This window comes from Crocuta crocuta, unplaced genomic scaffold (assembly GCF_008692635.1).
Source record: "Crocuta crocuta isolate KB4526 unplaced genomic scaffold, BGI_CrCroc_1.0 scaffold38, whole genome shotgun sequence".
Lineage (NCBI taxonomy): Eukaryota > Metazoa > Chordata > Mammalia > Carnivora > Hyaenidae > Crocuta > Crocuta crocuta.
In genome coordinates this window covers 6104045-6118522 of record NW_027532605.1, presented here as the reverse complement: position 1 = coordinate 6118522, position 14478 = coordinate 6104045, and the positions used below count along the sequence as shown (strand labels likewise).

Genomic DNA, 14478 nt, shown 5'->3' with positions numbered 1-14478 from the left:
TAAATTGTCTTGTTGCATGTTTAAAATTCAGTCAGTGAGATTTTAGATTATATGCTGAAAGACAGTAAAATAACTACAACCCATTTTATACACATATTTTCTCTGAATATTATGAGCATAATTTAAGAATCAGTCTTTTTCAAAGGAAAATTGTTTCCATAAATGATATGAATTTATGGGCTCAGAAGAAAAAAAACTAATTATGATATCTCTAGGTGAATGAATGATTAGCCCTCAGTTAAAAAAAAATAGTTTACTGTATGAATCTCAATACATGGAGAATCTACATAAGAAAACAAGTGTGTTACAACTTGAGTTGACTCAATTCAGAAGATGTATTTTGTGAAAATCCATCATGATGCTCTCAAACCATGTCTTAATTTAATGATAAACATGTATTTCGATTTTTAAAATAGTCCTTTGGTTTTACATTTAGAAAATTTCCAAAACAATACAGTAATGGAAGGGCATTGATAGTTGGCATTCTTTTTAGAATTATCTTTAAATATTTATAAATCAACACTTAACAGCTTGATAAATTATGGATTTCAAGTGCATAACTCTTCCCTTATCAAACAGAAGTATTGTTTTTGTGAATTAAACAGAATTTATATTTGCCATATGTATTTTTTTTAAAAGATTGATTTGCTTTTTCCTCAATTTCACTGCTGCACTTTTTTCTTCTTCTATAGACTTTTGACTGTTATTATCCAGAAAGGCAATAAGTAATGGAGTAAGACTTTTGTTGGGAGGCAACAGTTGGCAGGTCTGCCAGTTTCAACAAGAAATTCTGCCAAATTCAGCCATTGTTTGGCCATTTGGGGAAATGCCTCAACATTTTGTGTTAAAATACCAAGCAACCTTCTCATTTACCCTAGTTTGAAAGGTCACTCCTTGGAATTCAGTGAAACCTGAACACTAACTACATTACAGAAAAGCATCTTTACTAATTTATTTCCCTGTACAAAGGCAGTGGAGGGATAAATATTAGATTGACCTAAGAATAATAAAATGATAATTAGTTTCTGAATCTTTTCTCTTAGGCCATCGGTCATGTTTCTAACACCTTCAAAATTTCAGCTTTAGCATCTGTCGGATACTGCATATAAAATCACTTAGAGTCACCCTCTAGTTTTCTATGGAGAGTAATACAAAGAAACATATTCACTCATTAATCATTTATTAAGAAACTTTTAAGCACCTACTCTGCAGGCATTTATCTAGGTACTTAGGATATATTAGTGGGAGAAAAAAGCAGGCAGAAGTGCTTGTACTTATAGAGCTTCTGTGTTAGAATATGGACAGAAAATAGACAGTAATGCAGAAAATATGTAAATTATAATTGATGGTTTGTTGCAGTGTGATTGGTGTTATAAGAAAAAACTAGGACAGGGGCGTTTGGGTGGCTCAGTGGGTTAAGCGTCCGACTTTGGCTTAGTTCGTGGGTTTGAGCCCCATGCTGGGCTCTGTGCTGACAGCCAGCTCAGAGCCTGGAGCCTGTTTTAGATTCTGTATCTCCCTCTCTCTCTGACCCTCCCCTCCCCTGCTCTCTGTCTCTCCCTCTCTCATTCTCTGTCTCTCTCTCTCGATCTCTTTCTTTCTCTCTCAGAAATAAATAAAACATTAAAAATTTTTAAAAAAAGAAAAAACTAGGACAAACTAAAATAAATGACAATGAAGAAAAGGGTTATGAGTGTTGGTGTAGCTGATTTTAAATAAGTCCCAGAAAAAAGTTTGTATCTGAGCAAAGACTACAGAGAGGAGAGGGGACAGCAATGGATTTCTGAGAAAAAAGCATTTTATACTGTTTAAAAGAAACCCACAGATAATTTTTAATCTTGTTTCACATAATGTGCTTGCCTTCCTTAATCTTATGCCAGTTGATATCAGAATTTACTTCTTATTAAAGAAGAAGAATTTACTGCTTATTAAAGAAGTCTGGAGGTGAAGGAAGAAGAAATACTAAAGCCTAGATTCCAGGAACTATAGGTCCACCAGTAAGGAAGATTAACTATTTATTTTTTTGTTTATATTTTTTATTCAGGTGCTGTAATGATGGGTATGTGATGAAGAGTAAAGGAGATATAATAAACCTAAAAAGTTACTCAGATAATTCATTCAAATGAGTACTATTTCATTAATTTCTATTATAATCTTGTATCAATAAATATGATGCACAATGATCTTTGTTGTGTAAAGCAAATCTAATTTAATTCTAAAGAGTTATTCAAGTTGGATTTATTAGAAAAGATAGAAAAGCTCATACATTATATTTACAGTCTGTGTCCCATCCATGATTGTAAAATTATGCAGTTATAACTGGAAACAAAAACATAGACTAGAATGGAGAACAATCCTTGGAGTCTACACGATTTTGAGTAATTAGGAGTGGAATGTTGTCTAACTTTTTTTTTAAAGCAGATGCTATTTCAAGACCTACATCATAGTTATACTTAATGAAACCCTCTAAGGACACACTGAGCTGGAATCTCCTATTTCTAAGTTAGATACCCATTAACTAGATTTATTTAACTTATTCAGGACTCTAAGTCATTTCAGAAGCCATATTTAACATGAAAAGTTTGAACATGTAGTCCTAAATGGTAAGGATGACACCAGAAGTAATGTAGCTGAGAGCTTATAACCTTAAATATGTGGTCTTTTATGACAGTTGAGAATTTAGTGAATAATCAGCTTTCAGGGTTAATCTGAAAAATCACATAATTCGTGGATTTTTAAAGGGTGTTTGAGTTATACAATGATTCAAACATAAACTCTTTATTAACTTTTGTGTATGTATTTTGAAGGAAGTAGGCTGGAATCTGGTTCATTAAGTATGAACATGTACTGGTTTTATGATCAAAAAGACTCGGTAAGTAAGTGTTTTCTAATAATTTTGAACTGATATCATGGAACACAGCACAGGAAATTCTTTTGGAAAATGTATAATTAAGGAAGTTAACTCATGTGAGGAATTCAATTAATAAAAATATTAAACACTATTTAGGAAAATCATTTTATGGACTTTACCCCTGTCAGTTTGTTCTAGACTTTAATGCCTCCTCGCATCTCATCTGAAGCCCTTCCTGTTCAAATTAATGAAACCAAACATGCTTCAAATCTTAAGAATATCTTTCTTTAACCACATTCTTTCTGTCTTCAACCGAACAATGTTTGATACCCAACCATGATGTTTGTAATTGATTGAGATGCAAGGAAATCTTTCTGTTAAAGTATGAAAGTTCTAAATTATATTAGAAGCAGTTGAAAATAAGACATTTCAGAATATCTTAGCCAAAGCACATACAGTTGTGAGCTAAGTAGAATCTGTTAGACTATTCTTTACTTCAGGTTTTTTTTTTATGTTTCATCTATAATCCAAGGTTTCCCAAATATAATAAATATGTACAGAAAATAACTGATTTATCAAGATTTGTCACTTCAGAAAACATTCTAGCTTAGGCATTCAGTCCTGATCTTATGAGAAGATGAAAAGGAGAGTGGTGGCCAGCAGTATAGATGAAGAGTTCATACTTTAATCGGCACTGTTACACAGCACTGAGGTGAAACTGATGTTGTCCAGAGCAGGGGTCCTGTCTTGCTTACCCTTAACATCTAGCATTGACCCTGGGATATTGTGAGTGTTTGCTAAACTGGGGACCATTCTGTTTAACCCTAGCGCTCCTTAATAGCAATAAGTCATACAACTGAAAATACAACTGTTCTCTGACGGGATTAAATTCTGGTATGACCAGAAAGGTCTCCAGATACAATATACTGCAAAGAGAACAAATTTTAATTTCAAAAAAGGAGGAGCAATCCTGGAAGGTCTTATGTGAATCATGTAGGGGAAAAACATGTTACTTTTGTGGTGGGAGATGGGGGGCAATGTAGAAATATTATGTGTCCTTTTAGCCTCCTTCATCTATAATATAATTGTTTTAAATATTTCTTCTACCTACATTTAAAACCAAATAAAAAAAAAAAAAACAAATCAGATTCTGCCACCTTCCAAAAAACACAAACAAAAAGCCCGAAGTAACTGGAGAATTTCTACCATGCTCATAGTTGGATGACTTAACATTATTAAAATACTAATCATTTTCAGTTCAACTAATAAATTCATTGCAATTCCAACTATCATTCCAGGAGGAATTTTGAAGAATTTTAAAATCTAAAAACCTAAGTACTTGTTAGGAAAAAAGAGCAAATGTGGATGAATGCCCTTAACTAGTTGCAACGTTTAATTGTGTGTGTTAACTTGGCCAAGCTATGGTGGCCAGTTGTTTGATCAAAAATTAGTCTGGATGTTTCTCTGAAGTTATTTTGTAGATGTGATTGACATTTACCACCAACTGACTTTAAATAGAGATTATCTAGATAATGTGTATGGGTCACATCCAACTGGTTGAAGGCTAAATAGTAAACATGAGGTTTTCTGAAGAAGGAAGAATTCTTCAAAATGTTTTTCAAGCAATTCTTGACTATCAGAGGTTAGAGAGTAACTACTGGGCATTTGGTTTATGGGAAGGTGAGGGTTAAGCAAGTACAGATGAAGGAACCTAGTGGAAGCAGATACATACAGAATGAAAGATGGGAAATTACCATTGCACATCCTACCTACTATGTACTGGCTTATCTCATTTTACTGCGCTTCGTTTTATTACACTTCTCAGATATTGCATTTTTTTTCAAATTGCAGATTTGTGTTAATGTTGCATTTACCAATCTTATCAGTACCATTTGTCCAACAGCATTTTCTAGCTTCATGTCTCTATGTCACATTTTAGTAATTCAGTATTTCAAATATTTTTATTATTATTATATTGTTATGGTGATCTGGGATCAGTGTTCTTTCATATTACTAATAGTAAGTGTTTTGGGTACCACTGACCATGCCCATATAACATGGTGAACTTAAAAAATGTGTGTATTCTCACTGCTCTCCCATCTCTATCCCTTTTCAAGGGCTTCCTTATTCCCTGAGATATAACCATATTGAAATTAGGCCAATTAATAATCCTACAATGGCCTCTAGGTGTTCAAATGAAAGGAAGAGTCACAAATCTCTCACTTTAAATCAAAAGCTAGAAATGATTAAGCTTAGTGAGGAAGAGATGTTGAAAGCTGAGATAAGTCAAAAGGTAGGTTTCTTTCACCACTTAGCCAAGTTGTAAATGCAAAGGAAAAGTTCCCAAAGGAAATTAAAAGTGCTACTCACAAGTAGTGAGAAAGCTAAAGAGTCTTATTGGTGATGTGGAAAAAACTTTAGTGGTTTGGACAGAAGATCAAACCAGCCACAGCATTCACTTAAGCCAAAGCCTAATCCAGACCATGGTCCTAACTCTCTTCAATTGTATGAAGGCTGTGAGAGGAGAGGAAGCTGAATAAGAAGTTTGAAGCTAGCAGAGATTGGTTCATGTGGTTTAAGGAAAGAAGCCATCACTGTAATATAAAAATGCAAGGTAAAGGAGCAAGTCAAATATATTTATCAAATATGATATAGAAGCTGCATCAAATTATCCCGAAGGCCTACCTATGGTAATTAATGAAGGTGACTACAGGAAACAACAGATTCTAAATGTAGACAAAACATCCTCCTATAGGTGGATGTCATCTAGGACTTTCATAGCTAGAGAGGAAAGTCAATGCCTGGCTTCAAAGCTTCAAAGGACAGACTGACTCTCTAGCTAAGGGCTAAGGCAGCTGGTGACTAACTTGAAGCCAATGCTTATTTACCAATCTAAAAAACCTAGAACCCTTAGGAATTATACTAAATCTACTGTGCTTATGCTCTATAAAATAGAACAATAAAACTTGGATGATGGCACATCTGTTTATAACATAGTTTACTGAATTTTTTAAGCCCACTGTTGAGAACTACTACTCAGGAAAAAAAAAAATGATTCCTTTCAAAATATTACTGCTCACTAAAAATGCATCTGGTCACCCAAGAGCTCTGATGGAGATGTACAATGAGATGAATGTTGTTCTCATGCCTGCTAAGAGTCTATTCTGCAGCCCATGGATGAAGGAGTCATTTCAATTTGCAAGTCTTATTATTAAGAAATACATTCCATAAGGCTATAGCAGCCATGGGTGGATCTAGGCAAAGTAAACCAAAACCTTCTGGAAAGGATTCACCATTCTAGATGCCATTAAGAGCATTCGTGATTCATGAGAAGGGGTCAAAATATCAGCATTCACAGGAGTTTGGGAGAAGTTGATTCCAACCCTCAAGGATGACTTTGAGAGAGACAAGACTTCAGTGGAGGAAGTGACTGCAGATGTGGTAGAAATAGCAAGAGAATTAGGAGAAGAGACTGGATGTGATGGAATTGCTGTAATCTTATAAAACTTTAACAGATGAGCTTTTTGTGGATGAGCAAAGAAAGTGGTTTCTTGACATGGAATCTATTCTTGGTGAAGATGCTGTGAAGATGTTGAAATGACAACAAAGGATTTAGAATAGCACATACACATAATTGATAAAGCAGCTCCAGAGTTTAAGAATTGACTCCAGTTTTGAAAGAAGTTCTACTACAGTACAATGCTTTCCAACAGCATCTCATGCTACAGAGAAACCATTCATGAGTCAGTGGATGAAGCAAACTTCATTACTGACTTATTTCAAGAAATTACCAGTCACTCAATCTTCAGCAACCACCACCCTGATCAGTCAGCAGCCATCATCATCAAAGCAAGACCCTCCAACAGCAAAAAATTACAACTCACTCAAAGCTCCAGATGATGTTTAGTATATTTTAGCAGTAAAGTATTTTTTAATTAAAGTGTATGTGTTTTGTTTTAAACATAATGCTATTTCACTATACTGTTTCCATAATTTTTGCATATACTGGGAAACCAAAAGTTTTATTTGACTGGCTTTATTTATTATGATATTCACTTTATTGAGATAAAGTAGAACAAAACCCACAATATATCTGATGTTGGCCTGCACTTTAACCTAAGGTTCTAGGAACAGCATCCATTCACACTAGGGGTGACCAGATACCAGCGATCAATTGGAAAGGGAAGCAGAGTGATTAAGAGCATGAGCTCTGGAGCCTGATTGCCAGGATTCAGTTCCTGACACCTCCACTTGAATAGTTATGTGATCTTGGGCACATTACTTAAAAGCCCTCTTGGTTTTGGAGTTTCTTATCTGCAAATCCTAATCCTAATCCTAATCCTAATAATGATAATAGTATTTCCTGGGTAAATAGGAAATACTTTGAGGGGGCTTTGAGGAAGTCTAAATGAGTATATATAGGAGTAATTAACAATATACATGGCACAGGCTAATCTTCAAAGAAATTAACTAAATAATCTCAACAGAGCAAGCCATCTTTAAAAAGGGGTTCTCTTCTATAAGTTCAGGATGGAAAAATTTACCCACTGCTGATGTCAGGAGGAGTGCTGCAACAGGGAAGGCAGATGCTCCTGTTTGAGGCAAAATAGTAATAGTAATAATAATAATAATAATAAATGATGTTATTTATCCCTCAGAGATATTAAGATATGTGCATTCAATAATGTATCTTCATCTAATAATGTCAAGGACCAGAGGGTTAAGCTGAAAATAAATATATATATTTACCCAAATAAACCTACAAGTTTCAAGATATTTTAGTTAATTAACTGGGAGTTTAATGAAATTATGTTTAAGTTCAAATGTAGCAATGTCTTAACTACATATGACATGAATACTGTCTGAAGTATACTTCATTCCAAGCAGCTCACCTACATTTCTAAAACACAAATGTGTAGGTTATATTTTTTGCTTTAGCTAAGAAGTATATTGGCACATTTTAAGAAAGATTTAAAATAAAAAAATTCATTGAAAATAAACTTTTAAAAAAGACATATGTAGACTGATTACTAAGATATTTAAACATGGAAGTCTAATATTAGGTTTCCATTATCCAAGTGAAAGCAAGTCTGCTCTTTTGCCTCACATTTGAAAACTACTAGAGTTAAGCAACAAAACAAAACAAAACAGAAAAACACATTTTGTATTGATGACATCATTTTGCAGAGTCTTAATCCTCCTTATTTTCAGTTATAATTTATTCTTCTCTAGTACTTACCAAAGTTCTGATTTTCCCTTCAAATTATCCTTGGAAAGGAGGCAAAATTGAGGTTTATGCACAAAATATCTAAACATTTGGTCTCATGTTTAAACAATGGATATGGATTCAATTAATATTCATTTGTAGCATTTATGAAATTGATACTTGGATGTAAGACAAACTCTTCTTGGTTTTGATTGGTAAAACACTTGTGTGCTACTGAATATGCTAATAAACCTCCATGTGACTATGTGAGGAGAAGGGGCCCTTTTATAAACCAGATAGTTGCCATTTCACTGTATCACTGTTATTTAATAAACCAAATGACATGGCTCAGGAGTCATCATGGATTTATGAGAAACATAGTTGAGCTCAGGTTAACCTAAACCTGAAGAGAGAAGTAAAGACAAATTTATAAAAAGTTTATACAATATTAATATTTTAATTAAAAAATATATATTCTGTGTTAAGGGGAATAAGATGTTTCTGAAAATTGGGCTCTGTCCAACAACTTCAATAAAACATAGAGCTGTAGTCTTGATACCATAGGGATAGGTTGGTTCTTTCTTTCTTTCTTTCTTTATTTTCTTATTTATGTTTGTGTTGGTTGAGTTTTTTTGCCCTTTTAATTAGTACCAAGGTAAAAACAAAAACAAAAACAAAATACATTTAATTAAAAGCATGAAATGATAAGATAAAACTTGTTTTACATTTTAAAAATAAATACACTATTTTGACCATTTTGCAAGCAATAATATATTGGTGTGTTACCTTTTGTATAATACTATCTCTTCTAAGTAAACAAACTAAAGGTAAAAAAAAGGAAGAAACAAGTTCTAGGAAAATATTTGCAATTTATCATATGATAATACTAATAATCTAATAAACATAGACTCTATCTCTGTTCACAGCCCAGTGATTCTACTTTATTTTTTAATAATAAGACATTTATTGTTTTGTTAAAAATTAAATTCATATCTTCATTTTTTGGCTGAAATAATTCATTAAAGTAAAAACTAATTAGATTTAAGATTATACAAATACTGGAAACACAGATTATTTTATTAATCTGATTTAATGAACAATATTATAATACTAATTAGACATGAAGAAATAATCTAGATTTATTGAGGACTTTTCTGTTTAAACTAGAATGGCAATATAATGTATGTAAATATATTTCCTGTTATTTAAATAAGTGTGTTGCCTTAATTATCATATAGCTAATTATATGTTCATCCTAAATCACACTAGCTCAATATTTACATTCCAAATTTTACAATTAAATGCATTCNATGTGTGAAAATCTTCCAGATATTATTATTTTTGAGAGAGAGAGAGTGGGGTAGGGACAGATAGAGAGGGAGAGAGAGACTCCCACTCAGGCTCCATGTTGTCAGCACAGAGCCCGATTCACATGACTGAGATTGTGACCTGAGCTGAAGTCAAGAGTCAGACGTTTGACTGCCTGACCGCTCCCCCGCCATGGAGTCCCAAGATAGTTTGAGGTGTGTAACTGCAATTGATGAAGGGGTTTGGGCAGAAATGATTGTCTATGTGAATAAGTGGGAAAACAATTGAAATATCTTGTTGGTATGTGGCCCTGATCTTTTGTTTCTGGTACATTCTTATTTTCCGTAACTTCATCAGAACATTTTCTTACATTAAATGACCAGATTTTTTGAAATAATTTAATAATTCAGCATGGTAGAAGTACTTTGGTAGAAAAAGAGTGCTTTCCTAAGAAATTATAAATATTTATGGTTTACGCATGGGCCTTAAACCCAGACACAGACAAATGTTTTATATAGCTGTGTACTGGCTTTTCATCTTAAGCATATTCTCTGATAGTCTGATTGAGTCAAGAACACAGGTGTTATAAATTTGACTCTGAGTGTCTTTCATTGACACCATTACAATGATATAGCTTATGTTTGGGGTTAACAGCATCTCTGAATATTAAACAAAGATAGAGAGATAAAGCCAATGACTTCAAATAATGTCCTTTGAATATATTTGTTTTTTGAAAAGTTGGTACCATAATCATGATGTCTCTAAAAGCAGAATTATTTTTTCAAGCATCATACATAAGAGTATGAAATAAGTTTTGTTTCATGAATGCATATTTTGATCCTTTAAATTTTTAAATTAATTTTTGTATAAATATCTCTAAGATAATTTTTAAAAATTAAATTACTATCAAATTTTAACCATGGAGATAAAAATCGAAAGCAACATAGTATTATAGTGGTTACAAAAATGATGTAAGTTAGAAATATATACTAATACTATTAACTGCAGTTTGATTAGTTTTATGTGTTTATCAAATAATTTATCCACGTTAGCATAAAGCATATAAGATCATCTTTTCGTCTTAATATTATTTTGAATTTCTTACTGAAATATATTTGTTATGTGCAAAATAATGGTAAATATGTACAATGAATATGATGATCTTATAAGTATGCTAGGTTGTTGATTCCATTTAAACGTTATCCTAGGCATCACCAGTGAGTAAAATATATACATGTTGGTCATTCATTTAACATGAGTTTTAAAACTACAGAATCAATTCAAATTTCTTTTATTTTCCTGTTTTTCCAATCTTTTTTTCAAAGTGAATGAGTAGTGATATATATTCTAAAATTTTATGTAGTTTAAAAAACAATATTTTGGAATGTGCTAATATATATTAGGAAAAAAAAACCCAAAACCTTGTAGTGATAACCGCAAGCATATCTCTTAAAGATAACTTAATATTGCAGGTGAAACATACTTCAACTCACATTACTCTTATAACTTCTCAATCCTATGTTTCATTTTCCATACTTAGAACTGACCTTAGACTCTACATTGCTTTTATGATCTTATAGCATCTAGAAAAATAAGTGAATTCTTTATGGCTGAAAGCATGTATTGATTCTCTGATATTCTCTTATCATTAAAGAAAGCAAACTTTAGAATATAATATGAATTCTTATTTCAAACTTTAATTATTTTCTCAAATAATAAGCCTTTGCCCAATGACCTTCAAAATTCGCTACCTAGTGCTTTTCAACAGTATTTTCTGAAAATAAAACTCATAAACCACACTGTTAGTACAGTTAACAAAAATTTAATTAAGTTATGGAAGAAAATTATGAGTTTTTGGTTAACAAATAAAAATTAGATAAGTGTGGGGGATTCCTTATTATAAAATATATTAATATAATATCTCCTTTTAAGAAAATAATATAAATTTAAAATAACCCTATTTTAATTTTTATTACTAACGCATGGCATTGGGTTAGGCATTTAATGTGTCTTTTTCATTTCATTCCCTAATTATCTAACGGCAATTTACAAAGTCACATTCTAAAAGCATTTTTTCCAATTCTACGCATGTGTCAGGGCATTCAATACATTTATGATTGAAAGGAGATAGGAAATCAGCTATAATATTTTTAAGAATCACAAAAATTAAGACTTAATTGAAGTTTCCATTATTTGGAGAATTTTGTGGAAAATTTGAGTAGAAAATTATGAGGGAGTTACTCAGAATGAGTTTGTAGTATGCTGCTAATGTGCCAGATTATGAGTGATTAAGTGCAGGTTTTCTCCATTGAAAGACATTCTGCAGAGTATAATTATATAGGTAAGAAAGAATATAGATACAAATAAGTTATGTCAATCAGTATAATTTGAACCCAAATCTGACATATTTACATAATGTAATTTTTACATTATGTAATTTTTACATAAATTATATCAATCCGTATAATTTGATGCTAAATCTGACATCTAATTTTTCTTAGCAACAAATTTGTGACATCTCTATACCAACACTTAAGTAGACAATAGTTTCTTAATAGTCCTGGACAGTCTGTACTGGTGAAGGAAGCATTAACAGATGTTTCATCTCAACATTACTGTAAGTTTTTTTAAAATTCTTTTTAAAAAAATACACACTTTAATTTCTCTTTAATAATTTGCTATATTTATTTGGGAAAACTTTGTTACTTTTCATTATTCACAGTTATCTGTATTTCACACCGCACCCCCAAAAGCTTGCAGAGAGATACAAGACAAATTGAAGCGATGATACATTGTTAGCTGAAGAGTTGTAAAAATATACTTAATGTGGAAATAACATTTTCTTAATCCTAGCTGGGATTTTTTTCTCTTGTAGCCCACCCCCTACTTCGGTACAGCGGAAACAATTCAGGGTTAGTAAGAGGGAGACTTAAACACATCTGGCCACAATGAACAATGAAAATTCTATTAGTTCAATAGTTAGAGATAAATGTGCAAATAAAAGGCAGATAGAAGACACATATATTAATAAATCCAAAGTGATTACTTTTCTTTTTAATTCTCCATTTTGTTCAATTGCAGAGTGAATGAGATTCCGAGACCCAATAAGCAGTTATTATTCACACACACACACACACACCCCGCCCCCCCGCCTCCTTTCTCAGAGTACTGAATGTATAAAAAGTTTAAAGACCCTTCCTGGGGGGAAAATGTTTTCCAGCTGTCAAAATTTAAGCTTAGCTAATAGTAGAGCTCATTTTAAAAGGCATTGTTCCCTGATTAAGATATTTGTTTTGAAGTATGCCTTTTAATCCATTTGGATTTTTATTACTTGCTAAATTTATCTTCTAGAATATCACTGTGCATAATAATATCTAGTAGTAATAGATTTTGTATACATTTGGGAGTAATACACTGTAGTTTCTTTAACATGTGAAATAAATGAGGATATGTTTCAATATTATTTCAATGTCACTGATTCCACAATAGAAACATTGCCAAACTAAATTAGAATACTACTCAGAATACATATATTTATTCTGAATAGTGTACTTACCCAGCACAGCTTCTAAGGAAATTCTTGGTGAAATATTCTTAGGATGGAATTTGATTTTCTGAGATTCCGCAGAAGAGATTTACCCCCAGATAAGGTGGGGAAGACTGAAAGCCTTGCAATGTAATCCTGCAGACAGGGTCAGGTCCAGTGAGCAGAGCCTGATGATCCTAAATCAGGAGGTGATACTCTCTGCTGGAGAGAGAGGGTTGTTCTGAGTGGATTGGAAGTGTTGTCACATTGTATGTGCTCAGCAGCAGAAGGGAAACATCAGAGCTTCCTGTTACATCACTCTGACCCCGCCTGCAGTTAGTGTTAGGTTACTTTCTTTCTCAAATAGCATACCCCAGGAAAGCAGCACTCCTTTCTTATTCTGAGACAAGAGCAAGAAGCAGCCTGAACAGACAGAGATCATATGCTGTATGAATACATTGTTAACAGAAAAAGCTGGCTGCATTTCACCTTGACTGAGTTCTGTTAGAACTTGCCACAGAGAGCGGCCTGTGATTTGAAGGAAATCTGAATATAATATTCTGCTCCAAAATTAAAGGAGTTAGGGAAATGTGTGTGTGTGTGTGTGTGTGTGTGTGTGTGTGTGTTGAATTATACTTTACAAAGCATTGGGGAGCTGTTTTATTTAACATGTCTTCTTCAAAAATGAACACAAAAATAATACCTACACCCATCATAATTAACTCTGTGATATAAATCTTACTGAGTTCTCACAATCAGAGCTGTTACCTGATTAGTTTTTCACAGTTTAATGATGAAACTTTATGCTGTAGGTTTTTAAACTTCTTTCTTTTCTTTACTTTGTCCATGACATAACTATGTGCATATGTGGCATGAACAAAACCATTGTGTGTCTATATGTTGTGTGTATACATATACATACACATAGAATGGTTTTTCATTATATGTAAGTATATGTTTTAGGGAAGATAAACTCTTGAGAACATATTTATAAATTTAAAATAATTGCACGTATTTTTAAAAAATTAACTTGATTATGTTATCATCTATAAAATAAAATAGTAATTTATATTACATTTATCCCTGAAAATAGCCATAACAAAAGTACAATTTATAAACATAACGGTTACGTAAAATATGTAACATACTTTAATTTTTTAGAAGTCTTCTATCGAGGGGCACCTGGGTGGCTTAGTCGGTTAAGCGTCCGACTTTCGCTTAGGTCATGATCTCGCGGTTCCGTGGGTTCGAGCCCCGCGTCGGGCTCCGTGCTGACTGCCAGCTCAGAGCCTGGAGCCTATTTCAGAGTCTGTGTTTCCCTGTCTCTCTGACCCTCCCCTGCTCACACTGTCTCTCTCTCTCTCTCTCTCTCTCTCTCCTAGAAATTAAAAAAAAAAGAAGTCTTCTATCGGAACATAATTTTATTCCTAATGTGGCTAATAAATCATTGGACATTATCAGGGAAGAAAAATTTAAATTTGAAATGCACTTGTCTTTTGATAATATGGTAAATGTGTGAGATATGACAATAATCATAATTGCTGAAATCTAAAAAGCACTGGGCATCAATTTCCTCATCTGTAAAAT

At 32.8% G+C, this 14478-nt stretch overlaps 1 protein-coding gene across 3 annotated transcripts in view; it reads right to left on the bottom strand.

Moving 5' to 3' along the window:
- The window catches only part of CALCRL (calcitonin receptor like receptor), a 104353-nt gene extending 91222 nt beyond the window's left edge, over positions 1–13131 (bottom strand). For all 3 annotated transcript variants that reach the window (XM_077780236.1, XM_077780238.1, XM_077780237.1), the window contains exon 1: positions 12922–13131. The gene's annotated coding sequence lies outside the window, so the exon portion shown is untranslated. The remainder of the gene's footprint in view (positions 1–12921) is intronic.
- Positions 13132–14478: the final 1347 nt, after the last annotated feature.